The sequence below is a fragment of the Carassius carassius genome, chromosome 42 (assembly GCF_963082965.1).
Source record: "Carassius carassius chromosome 42, fCarCar2.1, whole genome shotgun sequence".
NCBI classification, from domain to species: domain Eukaryota; kingdom Metazoa; phylum Chordata; class Actinopteri; order Cypriniformes; family Cyprinidae; genus Carassius; species Carassius carassius.
In genome coordinates this window covers 5,364,996-5,389,963 of record NC_081796.1, presented here as the reverse complement: position 1 = coordinate 5,389,963, position 24,968 = coordinate 5,364,996, and the positions used below count along the sequence as shown (strand labels likewise).

At 39.9% G+C, this 24,968-nt stretch overlaps 1 long non-coding RNA gene across 1 annotated transcript; it reads left to right on the top strand.

Moving 5' to 3' along the window:
- Window positions 1-5,473: 5,473 nt before the first annotated feature.
- Window positions 5,474-12,378, top strand: LOC132124054 (uncharacterized). The gene is made up of 3 exons (XR_009426708.1): window positions 5,474-5,664; window positions 7,096-7,254; window positions 12,185-12,378. It is a non-coding gene; the product is annotated as an uncharacterized LOC132124054 (long non-coding RNA).
- The last annotated feature ends 12,590 nt before the right edge of the window (window positions 12,379-24,968 follow it).

Genomic DNA, 24,968 nt, shown 5'->3' with positions numbered 1-24,968 from the left:
CTGTACATAAATAAAGGCTGATCAATCATTGTTATATAATCATTAATTATAATCATTGATCATCGTTGATTTTTCCAGAGACAGTACATCAAATGTTTTGTTTTTGTAAATAACATGTTTAAATGGCAACACCGCAAACACTTCTGAAGGATGCAGAACTCTATCTTTTAGAGCTGCTTGAATTAAACTCACTTTTAATTGTCCCTTTATTTGAAATAAAACTATATATAATTTGTATTTTTTAGTAGTCATCATATGCTGTGACAGATATATCATGTGCTTTATACACTTCTGTTTGAAAAGATCATTCATGTATACCTGTAGTGTATGTGTGTGTGCAGAAAAAAATGATTACAACATTATAGTACAAAACTGAATTAAATTAGCCTATGCACTTTACATATACATCACATTTCTCATCAATGTGGTTAACAGTAAAGATTAATAATAAGGAAAAGAAGCACATCACAAATAGTCTAGTTAAATCCCGTCCTACTGTAGATAAACAGAACATTTCCGCTTATTAACTACCTAATCATGTGCCTAAAAGAAGCACAAGTAAAGATATAGGTACAAACAGAATACATTGATGTGAACCTTGGTTTTGATAAGCAGTTATTTTATGACACAGAACTTAATACAAAATAATCATATTGATTCAAGCATTTAACATTTATGAATTAATTAAATGTCATTAATGAACAAGACTGCACAAATCCGCGTACAGTAAAGTGGATAGTGTACAACACCCCATCAGTTATATTCAGGTCTGTAGTGCCACCTGCTGGTGCAGTTTTGTAACTTCTTAGAGAAAATTAAGTCGTTATAACGAGAAAACGACTTTGGTTATGTCGAGATAACGAGAAAATTAAATCGTTATAACGAGAAAACAAGAAGGAAAGTAATTATAATGCATGGCCGCTTAGAACTTCCGTAGTATAAAAACCTTTCTTAATGAACTGTTATGTTTTTATTACCTTAGATTGAGCTATTTCTATCTACATACACCGCGGGTCCCCTTAAATGGAAGTCACCACCATGTTTGTACAATAGTACTCAATGCGTGAGCAACTCACACTCAAGCCTTTGCTGAGAAGCCGAGACCAGAGATCTGGCTGTTCAGCGGAACAGCGATGTGGCAAAGAGACGCAACGTCTCTGTTCCCTCCTTCAGGGAACGAGGATTACATATGTAACCTAGATGTTCCCTTTCAGTCAGTCACGTTCTACATTACGTCAGAGCTGGCAAGGTGCTTGCCAAGGGAAGGGTCACAACCTCCGCACATGACAGGAGCATCCTTGAGCACTTGTCTGATTCCAAGTGGCAAAGAGAGCATGAGAAGGTGTGCGTTCTCGAGCCAGCTCTGCATGGAAACTGGCAAGGGGAGAGGGAAACAGGAGCAGTGAGGAAGCACTTTGCCAACTGTCGTCCGCGGCCTCTTGGGACCCGGAGGTAGAGGAAACAGCTTTTTTTGTGAAGGTTTGGGTACCACCGAGGGGAACAAAAAGGAAACGAGAACAAAGGGTTCTCCCACAGCCCTCCCCCGGGGGAAGGAGTGGTCCTGCTATCATCTCCTGACAAACTGATAATCCCAAATCTGGGTCGCCCGTCTCAGGGACGCCAATTGGCCTGACGCTTGGCAGGTTTAGGGGCAGAGACGGGCTGCGCTGCCCTTCTGTGGCCATCTCCTTGCTGCGGCCAGGGTGAAGGCTGCTGCTGTGGCCAAGCGGGAGGGGATGAGACTGCAGGGGGGCGCCCTTGGCGACGAACAGGCTGATGTAGCTGCGCCGGCAGCAGTGTGGAGGCAGCATCAGGCTGCTAGGGCAAGATGTGTTTGATGGCCTCAGACTGCTTCTGGGCGGCAGAGAACTGCTGGGCAAAATTCTCCTCCATGTCATCGAAGAGGCCAGCCTGGGAGACTGGGGATTTGAGGAGCTGAGTCCGATCAGACTCCCTCGTGTTTGCCAGGTATAGCCATAGGTGGCGCTCCTGGACCACCAAAGTGGACATCACCTGACCCAAGGAGTGCACAGTAACCTTCGTCGCCCGGAGAGCAAGGTCGGTAGCAGTGTGCGCCTCCTGCAAAACCCCTGGGTCAGCACCGCCCCCATGCAGCTCTTTGAGCACCTTGGCCTAGTAGACCTGAAGGGTGGCCATGGCATGCAGGGCAGAAGCGGCCTGACCTGCAGCTCTGTAAGCCTTGGCCACAAGCGTGGATGAGAACTTACATGCCTTGGAGGGAAGCTTGGGCCCATAGTGCCATGCTGAGGTGCTCTGAGGACACAGTTGCATCGCAACAGAACGCTTCACTGGGGGAATTCCAGCATACCCCTTATCCGCTCCGTCATCAAGGGCAATGAAGGCAGAGGAAGCACCAGAACGGTTTCGGGCAGTTAAAGGTGCCTTCAATGAACTTGTCAATTCCTGGTGTACTTCCGGAAAGAAAGGAACCAGTTGGGGGTGCTGGCGATCAGCACAAGCAGCCACCAGGAACCAATCATCCAGCCTCGAGCGCTCGGGACAGGGTGGAGGATTCCACTCAAGCCCGATGCTCTCAGCTGCCCGGGAAAGCGCGGCTGTCAGCTCAGGATTAGACTCGGGCACACTGGCACTTCCGAGGGATGCAATGCAGCCGAATCCTCATCTCCCGTGGACTCAAGCCCGCCTTGTGATGCGGTGATCAACATTAGGTCTTCCGCCCGAGCCCTGAATGAGATGTCAGGAGCCTGAGTGTGTCCAGCAAACTCATCCGGAAACTCAACCAGCTGCGGCGTTTGTGAGGGGGGTGTGGCCCGAGGAGGCTGGCTCGTCGTGGAAGCCCCCACGGTTATCCTTAGATCACCCTTGCCACCAGCTGAAGAAGCCTTCTTATGAGAAGAGGAGCTAGAACGGGGTGTGGCAGATGGGACTCTATACCTTTTAAGCTATAGTCATGTACCCGCAATGAGAACATGTATCATCCACAAGCGCAGTCTCAGCCACGTGACACAGCAATTGTGTGGCCATCACGAGGATCCATATATCTCAGCTCTGAAGTGAAAGCTTGAGTGCTAGTTGGTCGTGCTGCTCCTTATATACCTGCACGATGCAATTTCTGCAGACCAACGTACTGTATCATTGGCTCGTTTTGCTACCACTAAAAGGTGATTGGGCTCTCGGGCAAGACCCCCATTCATCAGTCTCTTTCTGACTTAACATAGAACATGACCGACTGAAAGGGAACCCAGAGTGCTAAAACACAACCTTATTTCTGTGTTTTAGGGTTATTTTCTGCAGCACACCCCAAAAAGCTGAAAATCTCTGAAAATAATTGCTTGCTCATTAATTAACCTTGCCCTGATAAGCAGATTCAGGGTTTACATGAAATAAACACTTGGGTGTGAACTCATCTGTTTCTAGGGACAGAGGGCTAGACAACAACTTGGTGACTTTCAACATTTGCCTTCATCTTAGTCAAACATGTTGCTTCTAGGGCTCCATATGCTCCTTCCACTGACCATGGTGAGGTGAAAGTGTCATACACAACCACTGAGAAAAAGCTAAGCTTTCTAATGGCCACTAATAAATTAAATATTCTGTAATGGACACATGGATATAAAAATGTGTATTTTCCTCTAACAAAACTGCACGTTATACAAAAGCTTTATGAAAACAAAAAAAACAAAAACAAAAACCAAAAAAAAAACACTTGCACTTTAAAACAGAAGGTCATTGTTAAAATTGCTGTACTTTATCATCTGGCAAATTCTAATTAAGTTGACCTTGATTTGATTATACATAGAGAAGCAATTTCTTCCATTTAGTAGATCTTTCACATACCTTGTTGGTATGTGCAAGTTTATGAGCACAGCTTGAACAGACATTTCTTCCTCTTTCTCCATCTGTCTCTCTCTGTGGCACCTACAAACAAATAATGGCAGTAAAATTATATCTACTTTCTGCCAGCTAACCTGTTGCCCTTTGTTTTGCACTTCTGAAGGGCAAAAATAATGATTTCTGATTTGGTATGCATTTTCCCCTCTCTCCTATGCATGTCTCTACTTGTGGAGAGAGACAAGAGGATTTGAGGCTGATTAGAAGTCTTCGCTGTGCTCTACCGGTAGTGTAGATTTGTGAAAAGAACAGAGAGAAGGTGAAATAGAGAAGGCACTGAAAAACAAATTGATATGTTCAAACAAACACTATGGTAATAAATATCTGGTGAATAAGTACATCTGCACTGCTAGAGTGTTTCTCCTTTGTTGTGTATAAAGAATGGGGTTTTCAGGAAGCAATCGCTATTGAATTTAAATTTAGTTGAAGTTTGTATGCCTTCCTTGACCACACTGACAGAATTATATGAGAAATGTGATATGTTTGTTAATGCATTTGGTCAGCGAATGCAATACAATGTATTCAAGATGAACATTTTATCAGCTTATTCCTAATATAGACCCTCAATAAAATTGGGAAATAAAATATCCATATATGGTATTGAGCTGAGTCATGGTAAAATCATGATTTTAACAAGATGTTTTCTTTTTTTTTTCTTTTTTTCCCATTGCTCCCAAGCTCTGTTTTACTAGTACTAGTGTCCATTCCCATAACAAACACATTTGTGTTAAAGCTCATTTTACCAAACTCACAATCTCAGTTATGGACCAAAAATCCCACAGTGGGAATCTGTTACTGTTCTGCCTGAACAAGTTTATCACTGCTTTGTGTGTACTTGATGGCAATGACAATGAAGTGCAGTTTTTTTTTTCTTTTTTCTGTGACACTGGCTGACAACAGTGTTTTTGAGAGGGAAGGCTGGAAAAGTAGGATGTCAGAATTTCAGTTACACATAATCTCACTTTAACTTCTTCATCACTGCTCATCCCCTGTATAATTTTACACATGCTCTGGCTGGGTTTGGGCTTGCGCGGTAAATGTGCGGTCAAGTGATGCATTTCGATTAATGCGAGAAAGATGTGAAAATGGGTGCTGAGGAGGTGAAACGGAGGCTTGCCTCTGGCGATTACATTTGGTTGCAACAGCAACTAAAGCAAAGTGTGAGGTGTGAAAAAGTTTTACCATGTGCATAATGAGAATAATGAGCCAGTGGGTTATGTTCCTGGATGCACCATCAGTGAGTGCAGGACTGTGCTGAAACCATCTACAGTGGATTCAACAATTTTCCTCCACAAAAACATCTAGCCTAATATTGGTGAGTAAAGGATTTTCAAATTATAACTAAATATTAATTGAGCATTCAAGGCATAATGTACACAGAGTATATATTGGTACTATTCACTGTCGCGTTGAGGCTGCATTGTAGAGAAGTGGTGAAGCAAATCCCACAAATACCCATCTTAATTTAGAATTTATCTTAATTTAATTTTTAAAGAAATACTAATTTTTATTGGCGCGTTGGCCTATTTATACACTCAAAAAATGGATTTGTGGCACTGTTCATTTTACACAGATATGTTTTGTTAAAACTACACAAATATATTTAGTTTTCCGCCAAAAAACAATTGTATTGTGCTTAATCAACTTAAACTATTTCATTTTCAATTTTACTTAATTATCAATCGTTAAACTAATGTAAAGGGTTTAATTTCGTCATTCAAAAAAAACCGGAAGTGACGATTTCCAACGCATTTGATGATGGCGCGGAGGAGAGCAAGAGGTACCGGTCAGGTAAGTAAATCTAAAGTTTTTCTTGTGTTAAGTCAAAGTCTTTAATTTCTCTTAGAGTTTCTGTTTTGGGGTGCTTTTGTTTTGCAGTCTATGTATTGTGTAATCGGTTTATTGCACCGTTAATAGATTATTTTGAGCAGTTGGGAGATGTGAAAGCGCACAACTCTCTGTAATGTATTGACTTTAGTATATATATACACTAGGGCTGAAACAATAAGTCGACATTATCGACAACGTCGACGAAAAAAAAATTGTCGGCAAACGTTTTGAGTAACGTTAGTGGTTTGATCTCGTATCTGCCTAATGTGAAAGCCTGCAATGATGCAGTTTGACCAGTGTGGCGCTGTAGCGCATGATTGTAATACACTCTCCTGATTCAATTCCAAACCGAGCCTATCCGAACCTTGGCTGAATATGTAAATATATACTGCACGCCTTCCTCTCAATAACTGCTTAAACACAACAAAAACGGACCGCGACGTAAAAGCAGCTCTTAAGAACACATTTGATTACAGCGATGTGGATGTTTGCACGAACTCTGAGGTTCTCCAGGCACTCCAGGAAAATAAAATTCCAGTCATGTTTATTTATATAACAGTACTTTATGCAACAGATAGCTTTTCAATATTAAACATGAAAATATAGTCAGTGTCGCTAGAATTATAGCTTGATTTCCTGTTATAAAGCAGTTCTCTAGTGTGGAGGTAGCTAATGATACAATAATTTTATAATTGGGGGAAATATTTCATTAAAGTTTTAGTTCTGCGCTAGATCAACCCAAACTGTTTTGATTATCATAACCCAATAAGGTATTTTAAGAGAGATTTTATTTATTAATAAAATGTTTATCCAAAAGTAAAATGTCCTATCACTTACCTTTACTTTTATTATACATATGAGATTACTTACAATAAGAGATGTTAAGAGGCAGAATTTGTCATTCAGCTACTTCCTCATATAACTAATCAAATGGCGAATAGGAGTTTCTCCCTTATCTCATTTTGTGTGCCAAATAAATTTAATTGTATAAATTAATTGTGTACTAGTAATACATAATGACTTTCAAAAGTGGAGGTAATTACATTTATTTGTTAGAATATGTATATTTTAACTAATTGCAAAAGCTAAATAATCAATAAATGTCCAACCATGAAATGTCAAGTTTGGACACCCCTGGCTCAGCACTGTGAAAGTATTTGAAGATTTATGAACATGGCGGTGTGGTCATACAATGACTTTAAACCGGACACTACTCTGAGCTATTCACATTATACAAATGCTCCAGATATGTAATCAGGTCCTCCCTTTTGGAATGGTAAACATGACACTATTCATTACTCACACAAATAAATAATTTAATATTTTGATAATTGAATAGATTTTTGCTGTTATACTTTTTTTTTTGTAACATTGAATTTCATGTGTTAACAGATTTGTGCAGAATTTGAGACATACAGAATTACCATAGGCCCATTAGAATCAACAATCTTTGCCAATCTGGATCCGCACTACAAAACTTATGAAGATATTTGCATACTGAATAAGAGTCCTTGGACAAATAATGAAACCCTCTTGGTGCCCACTACACAGGTCAAGTCAAGTCAAGTCACCTTTATTTATATAGCGCTTTAAACAAAATGCATTGCGACAAAGCAAAAAAAGCAGAAAAGCAGAAAAAAACCTTGGGAGAAACCAGGCTCAGTTGGAGGCCAGTTCTCCTCTGACCAGACGAAACCAGTAATTCAATTCCAGGCTGCAGCAAAGTCAGATTGTGCAGAAGAATCATCTGTTTCCTGTGGTCTTGTCCTGGTGGTCCTCTGAGACAAGGTCTTTACAGGGGATCTGTGTCTGGGGCTCTAGTTGTTCTGGTCTCTGCTATCTTTCAGGGCAGTAGAGGTCCTTTCTAGGTGGTGATCCACCATCTGGTCTGGATACGTACTGGATCCGGGTGACTGCAGTGACCCTCTGATCTGGATAAAGACTGGATCTGGTGGCTACGGTGACCTCGGAATAAGAGAGAAACAGACAAATATTAGCAAGATGCCATTCTTCTAATGATGTAGCAAGTACATAGGGTGTTATGTGAAGTGTTCCCGGTTCCGGTTTACCTAATTAATGCAGCCTAAAAATCTTTTAACGGATTTGGATATTAAAAGCATATTAGTATGTTATGTGTAAGCCAGGTTAAAGAGATGGGTCTTTAATCTATATATAAACTGCAAGAGTGTGTCTGCCTCCCGAACAATGTTAGGTAGGTTATTCCAGAGTTTAGGCACCAAATAGGAAAAGGATCTGCCGCCCGCAGTTGATTTTGATATTCTAGGTATTATCAAATTGCCTGAGTTTTGAGAATGTAGCGGACGTAGAGGATTATAATGTAAAAGGAGCTTATTCAAATACTGAGGTGCTAAGTAATAAGTAATATTTTAAAATCTATACGATGTTTGATAGGGAGCCAGTGCAGTGTTGACAGGACCGGGCTAATATGGTCATACTTCCTGGTTCTAGTAAGAACTCTTGCTGCTGCATTTTGGACTAGCTGTTGTTTGTTTACTAAGCGTGCAGAACATCCACCCAATAAAGCATTACAATAATCTAAACTTGAGGTCATAAATGCATGGATTAACATTTCTGCATTTGACATTGAGAGCATAGGCCGTAATTTAGATATATTTTTGAGATGGAAAAATGCAGTTTTACAAATGCTAGAAACGTGGCTTTCTAAGAAAAGATTGCGATCGAATAGCACACCTAGGTTCCTAACTGATGATGAAGAATTGACAGAGCAACCATCAAGTCTTAGACAGTGTTCTAGGTTATTACAAGCGGAGTTTTTAGGTCCTATAATTAACACCTCTGTTTTTTCAGAATTTAGCAGTAAGAAATTACTCGTTATCCAGTTTTTTATATCAACAATGCATTCCATTAGTTTTTCAAATTGGTGTGTTTTTCACCGGGCCGCGAAGAAATATAGAGCTGAGTATCATCAGCATAACAGTGAAAGCTAACACCATGTTTCCTGATGATATCTCCCAAGGGTAACATATAAAGCGTGAAGAGTAGCGGCCCTAGTACTGAGCCTTGAGGTACTCCATACTGCACTTGTGATCGATATGATAAATCTTCATTCACTGCTATGAACTGATGGCGGTCATATATGTGCGATTTAAACCATGCTAATGCACTTCCACTGATGCCAACAAAGTGTTCAAGTCTATGCAAAAGAATGTTGTGGTCAATTGTGTCAAACGCAGCACTAAGATCCAATAAAACTAATAAAGAGATACATCCACGATCAGATGATAAGAGCAGATCATTTGTAACCCTAAGTAGAGCAGTCTCAGTACTATGATACGGTCTAAATCCTGACTGGAAATCCTCAGATATACAATTTTTCTCTAAGAAGGAATATAATTGTGAGGATACCACCTTTTCTAGTATCTTGGACAGAAAAGGGAGATTCGAGATTCGAGGTCTATAACAGTGGTTCCCAAACCTGTCCTGGAGTACCCCCAACACTGCACGTTCTCTTTGTCTCCCTAATTAAAAACATCTGATTCAACTCATCAGCTCATTAACCCATGTGATAATGAGCTGATGAGTTGAATCAGATGTGTTTAATTAGGGAGACAAAGAAAACGTGCAGTGTTGGGGGTACTCCAGGACAGGTTTGGAAACCACTGGTCTATAATTAACTAGTTCTTTGGGGTCAAGTTGTGGTTTTTTTATGAGAGGCTTAATAACAGCCATGTGACGAGTGGGGCGGGGCCTAGGGATGTGGGACTTGAGACCGGTGGGGGGTTGCAGGTGTTGCTCATTTCCCAATCACTCCACCGGCCTCGCTCGTTCCCACATCCCTCGGCCCCGCCCCACTCGTCACACACCCCCATCGCCCCTCGCAGGCCGGGGGGTACCCTCGAGACTGCGCTCTACTCCCCCCGCCCCCCTGGGGGGGGGACCGCTCACGGGAACCTGGGGGTAGGACAGACAAGGCGAGATAAAAGGAGATGGAAGGAGGAGCGACAGAGACGAGAGAGGGGAGAGAGAAAAAAAAAAATTCCGGTTCCCAGACGCACTGCTGCTCGGCCCTTCACCAGCTGGGTGATCTCCTGGAGGAGCAGAAACACAAAACAGCGCATCAGCCCCTCACGGACGACTGATGCGCACAAATCAAAACCAAAACATAAAATAAAGCCCAGGCCTGGTCCTCTCTCGTCCTTCACTGTCGTCGCTCCAGTTTTATATCCTTCCATCTCCTCTGTGGGACTCGAGACCGGTGGTGGGTCGCAGGTGTCGCTCATTTCCCAATCACTCCACCGGCCTCGCTCGTTCCCACATCCCTCGGCCCCGCCCCACTCGTCACAAGCCAGTTTGAAGGTTTTGGGGACATATCCTAATGACAATGAGGAATTAATAATAGTCAGAAGAGGATCTATGACTTCTGGGAGCACCTCTTTTAGGAGCTTAGATGGTATAGGGTCTAACATACATGTTGTTGGTTTAGATGATTTAACAAGTTTATACAATTCTTCCTCTCCTATACTAGAGAATGAGTGGAACTGTTCCTCAGGGGGTCTATATTGCACTGTCTGATGTGATACTGTAGCTGACGGCTGAATGGTTGCAATTGTATCTCTAATAGTATCAATTTTAGAAGTAAAGTAGTTCATAAAGTCATTACTGCTGTGGTGTTGTGAAATGTCAACACTTGTTGAGGCTTTATTTTTCGTTAATTTAGCCACTGTATTGAATAAATACCTGGGGTTATATTTGTTTTCTTCTAAAAGAGAAGAAAAGTAATCGGATCTAGCAGTTTTTAATGCTTTTCTGTAGGATAGGTTACTTTCCCACCAAGCAATACGAAATACCTCTAGTTTGGTTTTCCTCCAGATGTGCTCCATTTTTCGGGCTGCTCTCTTTAGGGTGCGAGTATGCTCAATATACCATGGTGTCAAACTGTTTTCCTTAACCTTCCTTAAGTATAAAGGAGCAACTTTATTTAAAGTGCTAAAAAAGAGAGAGTCCATAGTTTCTGTTACATCATCAAGTTGTTCTGAGGTTTTGGATATGCTAAGGAATTTGGATAAATCAGGAAGATAACTTAAAAAGTAGTCTTTTGTGGTAGAAGTGATGGTTCTTCCATACTTGTAACAAGAAATAGAATTTAGTTTGCACAGAGCTAAATAATGATCTGAGATATCATCACTTGGCTGCATAATTTCAACACTATCAACATCAATTCCATGTGACAGTATTAAATCTAGTATGATAGTATGATTTCGACAATGAGTAGGTCCTGAAACGTGTTCAGAATGTCTATAAATGCTGATCCCAATGCATCTTTTTCATTATCAACATGGATATTAAAATCACCAACTATTAAAACTTTATCTGCAGCCAGAAGTAACTCGGATGTAAAATCACCAAACTCTTTAATAAAGTCTGTATGGTGCCCTGGTGGCCTGTATACAGTAGTCAGTAAAAACATAACAGGGGATTTATCATTAACATTTGTTTCTTTGGATAATGTTATATGAAGTACCATTACTTCAAACGAGTTATACTTGAAGCCTGCCCTCTGAGAAATCCTGAAAACGTTGTTATAAATTGAAGCAACACCTCCACCTTTGCCTTTTAGACGCGGCTCATGTTTATAACAGTAATCTTGGGGGGTGGACTCATTTAAAATAATGTAATCATCAGGTTTTAGCCAGGTTTCTGTCAAACAGAGTACATCTATATTATGATCAGTGATCATATTATTTACAAAAAGTGTTTTCGTAGAAAGGGATCTGATATTCAATAAGCCAAGCTTTATCATTTGTTTATCCATATTGCTTCTGTTTTTTATTTGTTGAACCTCAATTAAATTGTTAATCTTAACTTGGTTTGGACGTTTTTTTTTGTATTTTCTAGTTCGGGGAACAGACACAGTCTCTATAGTGTGATATCTAGGTGAAAGAGTCTCTATGTGCTGAGAATTAACTGACCTCTGTGACGGGAGGCAGCTAGCAGACGGTCGGTTTAGCCAGTCTGTCTGCTTCCTGACCTGGGCCCCAGTTAGTCAAGTATAAACACTAAGACTATTTGCCATATTTCTAGAGAGAAGAGTGGCGCCACCCCAGGAGGGATGAAGACCATCTCTTTTCAACAGGTCAGGTCTGCCCCAAAAGCTCGTCCAATTGTCTATGAAACCTATGTTATTCTGTGGGCACCACTTAGACATCCAGCCATTGAGTGATGACAATCTGCTATGCATCTCATCACCACGGTAAGCAGGGAGGGGACCAGAGCATATTACAGTGTCTGACATTGTGCTTGCAAGCTCAGGTAAGAACAACTGCACTCAACACAAACTTGTATTAAAACATTCTCTCACTGGCCACTGGAAATTGACAAAAAAGACAGATATAATAAGATTAGGTTTATTAATACAATAAATACAAAATATGTGGTATTACTTTAAACTGACAGATTATGAATGCATTTGCCTCCCAAAAACAATTTATTTTGATGTAAGGCAGGGGTGTCCAGACCTGCTCTTGGAAAGCCAGTGTTCTGTGGAGTATAGCTCTAACACACCTGCCTGGAACTTCTAGTAAGACTTTTTTGTTTTAAAATTCCCAAGAACCTTGATTAGCTGGTTCAGGTGTGTTTAAATGGCTACATCACCCAAAAATAAACATGTCAGTAATTACTCACCCTCATGTCGTTTCAAACCCGTTGATCTTCCTTCAAAACAGGCGGTAAAAGAGTCGCACGATAACGTGCGTCATCACTACGACACGGCATTAGATCTGGCTTTTGTTCACACAGCGCTCGTACCGGGATTGAACCCGGCAATGTTACTAGGTCCCCGACCCGGGTTCAATGCCAGAATCAATCCCGGGATGTGTTTGCTTTCACCCAGAAGGCGACCCGGCAATGTTCCGACAATTTGCCGGGTCTGACGTGCAGTGTGAAAGGGGCTTAAGAGGTTTCTTAATCAGCATTTAGTATTTGTTTTAGTTTTTAAATTTGGTTTTGGTAGTCTTTACCAGTGAGACTAAATAAAAGTATGCTATATAAATAAATTTTAAAATCAAATAATTTTGGTGAGAATAAAACAAAGATCCAAAGTGTTTCATTAATCCAATTTAAAAAAATTAGGGTAATGATTTACATCTATATTTTTTTACTTGATCCAATGAAAAATAAATAAGTATTGTCTCAAGTAAAAAAATAGATGTGAATCATTACCCTATTTTTTTTTAATTGGATGAATAAAACACTTTTTTTCAGTGTGCTACATCAGGTGATTTTTACATCAAATTAAGTCGATGTAATTTCAAGGTAAAATAAAAATAATCCTAATGCAGAACTGACGTTTACTTCTGGCTTTTCAAATGTGTTTGCAAGTCATACTTTACACAAAAAAAAAGTATTTTAGTTTTGTCGCAGTTTAGTCTGTTTCGTATCTCATCCAACACGCGAGAAGTTGATTTGAACATCCCTTCACTGTCTCCACTTGTGCAGGTACAGTATACTCGCGCAGCTTCAGTAAGCGCAGGAAAGGGGCTCTTATTTTGTTCTTTTGCGCTTCCTGTTATCTGTGCCTCAGACATGTAGCTCTGCACTTCCAGTGCTGAACGGTTGCCCGTGTCCTGCGCACAGATTTCGAAATTACTTCTACACAAATTACATGATAGCAAATGATTACAATGTAGACTGAGCACGCGGGCGCACTTCCGGACAAATCGGCCGAAAAAAAGGCCAAAGACCAGCCGATTACCTAGCGCGTATTTTAAGCAAAACAGTCCGGTTCCTATTCATGGCTGGTCAACCGATGCATCCCTAATATTTTATGAAAATGCGAAAGATTTCTGAACCTCCATAAAGGCTGCAATGCAACTGAAATGTTCCCAGAGTCATAGTAAGGACATCAGTAAAACAGTTCATGTGACATCAATGCTTCAACCACACTTTTACAAAGCTACAAGAATATGTTTTTGTGCAAAGAAAACAAAAATAGAGACTTTATTCAACAATTCTTCTCCAAATTACATATGCTGCCATTATGGAGAGTAACAAGAGGCATGAACATTGCTTTCCTCTGCGTGTAATCAAGGCTCAGTGCATGTGTGTTCTAGGTCAACAGCACCATGCGCATGAATTATTTACGTGCTGTTGATAATGGTGGAAGATGCGATTTGGAGAAGAATTGTTGAATAAAGTCGCTGTTTTGGTTTTGTTTGCACAAAAAAGTATTCTTGTAGCTTTGTAAAATTATGGTTGAACGACTGATGTCACATAGACTGTTTTACTGATGTCCTTACTATGACTCTGGGTCTGGGAACATTCCAGTTCTGTTGCTTACCGTACAGGGTCCAGAAGTGTGTACCATTTTCCACTGTAATGTTTGTTAGAATCCCATCTTGACTGCTTGCCTGTATTTCCCATAAGGAGACGAATGACTGGCTTTTTTTTCATGTAATTTTAGAAAAAAAAACAAAGGCAAAATTTTGTTGTTTTCATCTTCAGACTAATTAAATTGAAGTATCCAATGAAGACCCTAGCAGTATGGAGTATATGGTGAGGTTTTCTTTTAAGGTTAATAAATGATTTGTTAAAGTTAATACACAAGAATTTGAGTTCTCCATCCTTTTAAATACTTCTAGGATACAGACGTTGCCAGCAATCAGGAGGTGATCCAGAAGACTCGTGGGAATCTATTTGAAGGTGCATCATTGAAGACAGTCCAGCAGAAGTTGGAGTTTTAAAGGATAAAGTTCTTCAGGACCTAGCAGTTTACAGTCTGCAAAACCATGTTGCTGGGACTGATATATGGACTGAACTTGAGCAACCCTCCTGAACTCAGGTACACATTTGGAATACTGAAGAAGTTATTTCTGGAGCCAGTTCCTGTTCCTGGAATAAGGTTTGATTGATAACCCATGAATGCCAATTAGAAAATGAGTAGTTTGATATTTCTGCTATTTTGTGTAATTTTTTGTAATTTTGTAATGTGGTTTCAACTGTATTTAACTGTGTGTAATTATTTATTTCTTGTTTAACAAATACACTTTGATCATTTGTGACATCTTGTCTTTTGACTCATTACAAAACAAATCACACAAAAAAATGCTTTGTTGAAGGGAGTAACTTTAAATAGAAAATATTTAGTTAAAGTAACTAGAACTAATTGTGTGGAACCACTGTCCATAATTTAAATGAGTAATTTGAAACAAACCTCCTTATGTTGATAGAGTGAAACTAATTTGGCTAGATTGTAATAAACCAAAACATGTTCAGTTAACTTAACCGGTTTAAGTTAAAGCAAAGTGAATAAATTGATTTGGTTGGACATTGCTATTTCACATAGATTCTACCTCATTCAGTTGTGTTGTCACAACACAAGGAGCTTGCATAGATTCAAAAAATTCCATTAATGTTATCAAAACACAATTTGGTTGTGTGGAACCACTGTCCATAATTAAATTGTGTAAGTTTAAAGCTGCAGTCGGTAACTTTTGATGCTCTAGCGGTTAATAAACAGAACTGCTTGCGTCTTGCGGAAGAACATTGTAGCCGGAGCTTCTTCTCTCTGTTTATGTCTATGAAGAATCACAAAGGTACCGGGTTACTCCGCCGCGGTACCCCCGAAGCAATGTAAAATAGTCAGAATATAAAAACTTATTATAGATATACCCTAGTGATTCAGGACGGGCTAAAAACACGGTTCGGAAAATGGATTCATGGTGTACTCGCTTATTATATACATTTTGTAAATCTTGAACACAAAAAAGGTTACGGACCGCAGCTCTGATTGGTTGTTTCTTACCGGGAGCGGTCGAATTTCTGCAAATGGCAATAGGACCACTGGGAGGAGCCAGAGGAGCTTGATTTTTTCACAGATTATCTGTCTCATATTCTACTGTCAGGACATAATGACAGGTTTCACAAATACATTTTTACAAAAGTTACCTACTTCAGCTTTAAAGAGTAATTTTTTTGAGTGTAGGCTAAGTGTATACCTAGGCCTATTTAGAGTGCAGAGAGGTCACAATGTTACAGAGGACTTATTTTATTTCTTTGTTCCAACTTCCAAGTGGCCTATAGTACACGTTAGTCATGAATAAATTGTTAAAATGTATAAATTACTCATTCTTGACAAAAGAAAAAAGAGCTGTGTGCATGCGCACATTTGAAAAATGTTGTGCTGTAAATTGGTTCAGGCTTTTAAAAAGCTGTCGATTCAGGCCCAATTCTGTCAGGCTCAGGCTCTATCAGGCCTAACTTTTAAGGCCCGCTTAGAGCTGTAATGCCAGCAGGATGCACTATGGGAAGAACGCAGGCCTGCAGACATAGTGTTATGATCTGGCAGATATTATGCTGGAAAACCTTGGGTTTCTGCCATTCATGTGGATGTTACTTTTACACGTAAAAACTACCTAACAATTATTAAAGTCCACTATTCCCCCTTCATGGCAATGGTGTTTCCTGATAGCATTGCCCTCTTTCTGTAGGATAATGAAACCTGCCACAATGCAAAAAAAAAAAAAAAAAAAGCAAAACACACCTGTTTAGATATGGGTTTGATTAGCATGGTTTGACAAGATGATACTTTGGCCCCATTCCTTTGTGTGATTGAGTTGTTGTAAAATAGCTAATACCTGACCAATGGGAAACTCAGAATTGTCAATGCAGTTGTTTGGATATTTTAACAGCGGCAAGGCCATTTGGAAGATTTAAAAAACAAGTTATAGAGTAGCAATTAAAACTTTTTCTATTAATAACTTCTTAAACCAATCTGTCTCCTTCACTATTCTATACTTGCCAGTGTGGAAACCCAGTATGCAAACCCTGTTAATTGTTAGACCTATATTTAAGTGATTTAGATAAGTTACTCTAATATTCAGTGAGTTTATTCACTGGAAGAAAGAGGTGAATTAGGTGAGTCATTTTGAATCATTCATTAAAAGATCCTACAGACTCATTTGTTCATGAATCAGAATAAGCTGTCTTTTTTTGATTCACTGAAAAGCACCGGCTTTTGAGAGTCACTTGTTCATGAAACTGACTTGTTTGTTGCTTGCGCCACAGGGCAAATTAATAGAAACACCTGTGTCATCCACATTTTCTGTCAGCTGATTTTAATAAGAACTAGTGATTGCCGATATGTGAATCATTCTTTTGAGTCAGTTCTTTTTAATTAACAAATTTAAACCAAGTTAAATTATATTCAGGCCACACTTGTCTATATCACTATGTGGAAATATTTGCGTAATGCCACCCAAATCTTCACGCAAAGAATGAGTGGTTTCAGTAACCACAGTTCCCTTTCAGTTAGTCACGTTCAATGTTATGTCACCTTCGAGTGTTAACAAAACAAGCCAATGAATGTTGGCATGCAAGATTTCCATGTATATAAGGAGAGCGCATGCAGTTGCACATTCAGCTTTTCGCTTCAGAGCCAAGCCTTTCAGCTACCAAGCAAGAGTGTCGTCAAGACAGCCTGTTGACAGATGAGTGTTGGTGTTACGGTGCATCAGCGGGAGTTGCCAGTGCTGCTTGATCTTGGCGTGCTGCAGCTTCCCATTCTGCAGTCATGCTGCAACTCCTCCTGGGCCCTTCAACACTTCGGTGTTTCTTAAAGAGCAATTCTAAAAGAGCAGTTACCAAAAGAGCTCCACGAGTGACGTGGCATCTTTCTAAAGATGTCTTTCCACTCGTGCATTTCTGGATGTGGTCGCTTCCTGGCTCCATCTGATGGTCACGATCGCTGCATCGCGTGCCTGGGCCTAGTGAGTCATGTTCTCACTGCGGGAACTTGACCATTGCAATGTTGCGATCACAGCTCCACATCGGCAAACGAGGAGGAGTCCCCCTCCAAATGCCCTTTCTAGTTCTTCCGCTCAGAGGAGGACTACTTCAGCTCATGGCCAGGGTGATCTGAGGATTACAGTGAGGGCTTCCCTGCCAAGTGAGTCCCCACAGGCCTTTCACTTATCCAGTGCATTGTACCCTCTGGTATACCGGGATGCGGATGCTGAAGCCTCAGACAGGGCGGGGCTCAGCACTTCATCTGGGCCACCGGCAGATGACCAGATGTCGATCACTGCATCGGGGGATGAGCTAGGCTCTGGAGATGAGAATTCGGCTGCGTTGTCTCCTCCTGGGAGAGCGGCATTGCCCGAGTCAGATCCAGAGCTGACAATATGCTTGCCCTCACTACCCTCGATGGCGGGGCGGCTAAGGGGTATGTGGAGATCCCCCAAGTTGAATGCGCTATTGTGATGCAGCTTTACCCACAAAGCACTGCCGCTTGGTGGGGTAATCCGTGCCTACTGTCCAGGGCCAGCTGTTGTACTTCAGATAAGCCAACACCAGTCTTTCAAATGACTCCATGAGCTACAATGATCTGTTAAGATCGGTGGAAAAATGTGGGCCAGCTGGCCAGTACAGGATTTCAGACAGGCTAATGAAACACCAAATGGACCTGGTGCTTTCTTTCTCTTCTGATTCACTTATTTGAAGTGCAGGAGTGGGGGAGGGCAGTTGCTGGAGGTGTTGATGGCTGTGTAGAGAGTATGTCAGGGTGGGTATGGGATGTTGGCCAGTAGTTTCAAATCTGTAATAAAACTCATTCAGCTCTTCAGCAACTTGTTAATTCGCCTCAGTGCTTGGGGATGGTTTCTTGTGGTTTGTGATGTCTTTCAGACCTTTCCACACTGAAGCAGGGTCATTAGCTGAAAACTGTTTTTCCAGCTTTTTAGCATAACTCCTCTTAATCACTCTAATCTCCTTATTCAGTGTGTTTCTGGCCTGATTGTACAATACTCTGTCCCCACTTCTGTATGCATCCACTTTGGTCTGATGAAGCTGTCAACCATGGTTTGTCTTCTTTGTCTGTTAAATGAGCAGGGTTGGGAGGGGTTACTTTTAAAATATATTCCATTACAGTTATAAATTACTTCATTAAAAAAGTATTCAATAACATACTCCAAGTAATAATATAAATGTAATGTAATCGGATTACTTTTGGATTACTTCAAGTAACATATGGAAATAAAGTAAAAAAAAAAAAAAGCAATATATAAGTACTTTTATTTAACTCTGACTTTTAATGACTTAATATTAATACAAACTATAGTAAAAATTATTTGAAACTATTGCAAACTGTGTCTATATATAGTGGGGAAAATAAGTACTTAGTCAGCCACCAATTGTGCAAGTTCTCCCATTTAAAAAGATGAGAGAGGCCTGTAATTTTCATCATAGGTACACTTCAACTATGAGAGACAAAATGTAAAAAAGAAATCCAGAAAATCACATTGTAGGATTTTTAATGAATTTATTTGCAAAGTATGGTGGAAAATAAGTATTTGGTCACCTACAAACAAGCAAGATTTCTGGCTCTCACAGACCCGTAACAAGTTCCTTAAGAGGCTCCTCTGTCCTCCACTTGTTATTAGTATAAAAGACACCTGTCCACAACCTCAAACAGTCACACTCCAAACTCCACTATGGCCGAGACCAAAGAGCTGTCAGAGCACACCAGAAACAAAATTGTAGACCTGGGAAGGGAAGATTTGTAGACCTTCAGGCTGGGAAGACTGAATCTGCAATAGGTAAGCAGCTTGGTGTGAAGAAATCAACTGTGGGAGCAATTATTAGGAAATGGAAGACATACAAGACCAATGATAATCTCCCTCGATCTGGGGCTCCACACAAGATCTCACCCCGTGGGGTCAAAATGACCACAAGAACGGTGAGCAAAAATCTCTGAACCACACCGGGGGACCTAGTGAATGACCCGCAGAGAGCTGGGACCAAAGTGATAAAGGCTACCATCAGTAACACACTATGCCGCCAGGGACTCAAATCCTGCAGTGCCAGACGTGTCCCCCTGCTTAAGCCAGTACATGTCTGAAGTTTGCTAGGGAGCATTTGGATGATCCAGAAGAGGATTGGGACAATGTCATATGGTCAGATGAAACCAAAATATAACTTTTTGGCAAAAACTCAACTTGTTGTGTTTGGAGGAGAAAGAATGCTGAGTTGCATCCAAAGAACACCATACCTACTGTGAAGCATGAGGATGAAAACATCATGCTATGGGGCTGTTTTTCTGCAAAGGGACCTGGACGAATGATCCGAGTAAAGGAAAGAATGAATGGGGCCATGTATCGTGAGATTTTAAGTGGAAACCTCCTTCCATCAGCAAGGGCCATGAAGATGAAACATGGCTGAGTCTTTTAGCATGACAATGATCCCAAACACACCGCCTGGGTAACGAAGAAGTGGCTTCGTAAGAAACATTTCAAGGTCCTGGAGTGGCCTAGCCAGTCTCCAGATTTCAACCCCATAGAAAATCTTTGGAGGGAGTTGAAAGTCTGTGTTGCCCAGAAACATTACTACTCTAGAGGAGATCTGCATGGAGGAATGGGCCAAAATACCAGCAACAGTGTGTGAAAACCTTGTGAAGACTTACAGAAAATGTTTGACCTCTGTCATCGCCAACAAAGGGTATATATCAAAGTATTAAGATAAACTTTCGTTATTGACCAAATACTTATTTTCCACCTTAATTTGCAAATAAATTCATTAAAAATCCTATGTGATTTTCAGGTTTTATTTTTACATTTTGTCCCTCATAGTTGAAGTGTACCTATGATGAAAATTACAGGCCTCTCATCTTTTTAAATGGGAGAACTTGCACAATAGGTGGCTGTCTAAATACTTATTTTCCCCACTGCACAAATATATGTATATGTATATATAACACAGTATATAGTTTATACACAACATAAAAAATGTACACCATGTACATAGTCTATTTTAAAAATAAGTCTACTTGTTGAAATTTATATGAAATGCTATGATCTTTCTTTATTTCACTGACAGATCCTCGGTTGACTCTCGTGTTAATTTCTACATTTTGCAGCTCATTTCCCAGCTCAAAAACTTAATCACAACTGCAGTCATTCAGACCATTTTAAATAACTAGCAAACACTACATTTTAGCTAATATGATGATTTCCATGCTAGTCGTACCAACAAATGTTCAAGTTGGTTGGTTGGGTTGGGTTTTTATGCATAGCTTATGCTGTACAACTATGTTATTTCCTTTTGAAGACAAAATAACTGAAATTTCCAGGCATGAAAATGTTTTTCCCAGCAGTAAGTACTGTGATTACTTAAATGTAGCACGTCTCATCCTGCGTTTGAAGAGGATAATTGTAGATGAGTGTTATTTATTCACACACCAACAGGCAGCTCACTTGAGTCAACATATGTCAACAGAACCAGGAACTATGCAATGCCAATGTAAATATATAGCGTTACGTTCAAATTTATTTAATTTTAAATTAAATAACCATAATCCTGATAGTATTCCCACTTTTTACAAAATGTAACTGTAATCTGAATACTTAGTTCTTTTATGTAACTGTAACCGATTGCAGTTACTAGATTTTTGTGTCCTGATCACGTAACTCGGTGGTGTGACGGAGTAGGATGTTTGTGACTGAGTGAAAGCACCACCAAACCGAGGTCTTACTCAGCCCATATCCATCTCTAACCACCTCCAGAAAACTCCCCACAGTATAAAAACAGAGAGCCGGGGCTTAAGGGGGTAACTCCATTGAGTTTGTCTCGACAAAGTTGGACCAACAAGATGTAAAAGCTGCTGAATTTGCTCCTGTGGCAGGCAAATTTTTTGTAGAATTGTATCTTTTGACATTGTATCTATTCTGACACTATTATGAAGCAGTTCATAGGCTACACTAACTGGCTCCGCGGACACAGCCGTCTTAGGACAACTATTCGGTGTCTCGCTGCCTTGTTTGACCAAACTCCCCATCACATTCATTCCCTTTAAATAAACTCCTAACTATGTGCTGGCTAATGTTTTGCCAGCAGATGTGCCTTTGAATAGTATAATGGACAAACTAACAACCATCATTATAATGACAGTTTTATTTTTTCATAAAAAAACTTCAATTAATTGAACACTAATTGAACACTGGGTGTATTACAACTTTAAAATTGCAATATTTATTTGGTTCTGTACTTTTTCTTGCCACAGACTTACAATAGCATCACCTGAAATGTGAAGAAGCTTTTTGCACAGTGGTGACCACTAGCAGAGTGATCTGTGAACAGTGATAAGGTATAGCTAACCTTACAAACAAATCACTTACAGAAGGTATACTTAACTAAGAACAGTTCGGGAAATACGTATTAACATTAAGATACAACATAATAGAGGTCGACCGATATATAGATTTTGCTCCATTTTTAAACACTAAGCTTAAAACTTATATTTGCCTCATTGTTCATTCTTGAAGTCAACTTGTGACCCTTTGGTGAATAAATAAACTGTTTTAGACCGCTGCTCGAGTTGAATGCGGCGCGTCCGGAGTGTGTGTGATACCAGTGAGTTCTCCTAGACTCAGCGCTGCTCTTTTATTTTGATTAGATAATCATTAAGTGTTCAAGGATAAAAGCAGTTAAAGTGAGAGAGTATACATTGTGCTGGGATAAATGTAGGACCCTATAATTTCCACAATGCAGGAAACGCGGACGGAATTGTGGAATCTATTCATAAAAACAGAATTCACAGTTTAGCGCATGTGACGCTCGCATTGATTTCAGTGTCTGCCGTCTCACTAAATGAGGACGAAAACACATGAACAACATCTCCAGACCTGCTCTGAGAATCTCTTCATGAGCATTTGACCGTTTGATTTGAGCAAAAGCATCATATCACATGCACAGAATTGTAAAGGTATTCAAGGCAAACCATCAAAATAAAAGTCCAGTTTTGAAGTCTATTTTTCAGTAGAATGTACATACCCTACTACTACTACTACTACTAAAATGAAACAAACATTATTTTTCAAGGAATAATCAACACAACATTTCTTCCATGTTTTAATTTTAATAGTAAATTTAAACAGTCAGCTCACCTTGGCTACTGCAATTTTCCTCACTGTATATTTACAATAAAACGAAATAGGATATCAAATACCACTGCCTCCTTTCATTTTCATTTGAACATAATAATAGCTGCAGAAATGTACTTCGTTCAGGGAAATGTGTATATATACAGCCATTACAATGAAACGAAATATATCAATTTGCCTTTTTTATTTTCATATTAACATATAGATAAATTGAATACAGACCAAATATTACCTGTTAGATTTACCCAAAATGAATTATATGTAATATTTTACCACTAAACGCAGGGGTGCCCAACCCTGCTCCTAGCGATCGACTGTCCTGCAAAGTTTAGCTCCAATCCTAATCAAACACACCTGAAGCAACTAATTAAGGTCTTCAGGCTCACTTAAAAATTAAAGGCAGGTGTGTTTGATTAGGGTTGGAGCCAAACTTTGCAGGACAGTCGATCGCCAGGAACAGGGTTGGGAACCCCTGCACTAAAGATACATCAGAGCCAGCAGCACATATCAGAAGGTCTAGCCGAGGTGAGGCTGCTCTCGGCAGATACATGATCACTGAGCTCCCGCTGATCACGTGGATCTCTCACGTCTCCGAAATCGGCGAAACACATTTTTAAATAGGCACTGTCTTTATAAATAAACCACAGATTTGAGTTTTAAACAACTACATTCTCGCCAGAAATACTTTTAAATTTACATTTCATGACTCAATAACAGTAATATTTTAAAAATGATCCAAATAAATGGTGGTAAAAAATGCTGAACTCAACCAATCAGCATGTTTAGCACCCAAGTCCCACCCCTGAAAGTTCTGGAACTTTGAAAAAGTACTACCACGCCAGCAGGGACTTTCTGAGGGGCTTTTTTTTTACCTGGAACTTTATTTAGTTCCTGGTTCCTGTGGTGGAAACACACAGAGTAACAGGCCAAAGTCTCTAGATCCTGGGTAAAGTTCCTGCGGTGGAAACACGGCTTTGCTTTATGATTAATACACTTTAATTTAACAATTAAAAAGGAGTGGAGTCATATAAAAAAATAAAAAACAGAATCCAGAATCCAGAATCCAGAAAAATTAAATAACGGAATTTGGAAATAAATAAAATGGAATTTAGGAAACAATTAAACCGATTTCATAGGGCCCTATTAGAGTGTGGTAATTTCAACATTTACTATTATTATTACTGTTATTATTATTATTACTTTTATTACTACTACTATTAGTATGGCTCAGTCCGTTGTTTTTTTTTTTTTATAAATTATTTTTAGTTTTTTGTTCAGTATCCATTTTAAAAACTATAGGTTAATTAATCGGTATTGGCCAGTGTGGTCCAACCTAGGTATTGGTATCGGCAAAATAAAATATCAGTCGAGCTCTACAACTTAAGGTATAACTTATGAACAATGTAGCGTAAAGAAGGTTTCGAGAAATGCAATCCTGGTAGGAATGAACATATCCTCACAGAAACTAATGAATATGATGTTACAGAATCTGTGAGCTCATCCAGATCAGTGGCAGCAGCTTCAAAAACATTCCAATCAGTGCAGTCAAAACTGGTTTGTAAATCTCTCTCTGTTTCACTGGTCCTTCTCTTTATAGTTCTTAAGACATGTTTAGCAGATTTAATTTTTTTGGTTATTGTATTGAAAGAAGATGAACCAGGCAGTGGTCAGAGAGTAATAAAGCTGCTCGATATGCATCCTTTATGGTGGTGTAGCAGTGGTCAAAATATTTTTGTCTCTGGTAGGGCATGTTGTTTACATTTTGGCAGTTCACGTGTGAGGTTTGCTTTAATAAAGTCCCAGAGAATGATTATACAGAGTCCGGGTGTTGGTTCTCTGAGTCTGCGATCTGATCAGCCAGCTATTGTAGAGCTGCATTCACACATGCTTGCGGAGGAATGTAAACACTTATGAGAATAAACGAGGAAAACACCCACGATGAGTAGAAAGGCTTACAGTAGATGAAGAGCACTTCTAGATCAGGACAGCACATCTTTTTCAATGCTGTTATTTCTGAACACCATCGTTCATTGATGTAGAAGCATGTCCCACTGCCATGCAATTTCCCTATTGATTCTGCATCGTGATCCGCTCTAAACAGCTGGAAGCCCAGCAGATGTAATGCAATGTCCGGAATGGCTTCATTCAGCCAGGTTTCAGTGAAACACAGAGCAGCAGAGTTTGAATAATCTTTATTCATTCGGGAGAGCAGGAAAAGTTTGTCCATTTTGTTGGGTTCAGAGTGGAGATTCGCCAGATGAATGCTCTGCTTTGCTATTCTGAAGTCGCTTCCCACACTTGCACGTCTTTAAGCATTTGAACAATGCTGCTGCTCTGACAACTATGTCCAGCAAA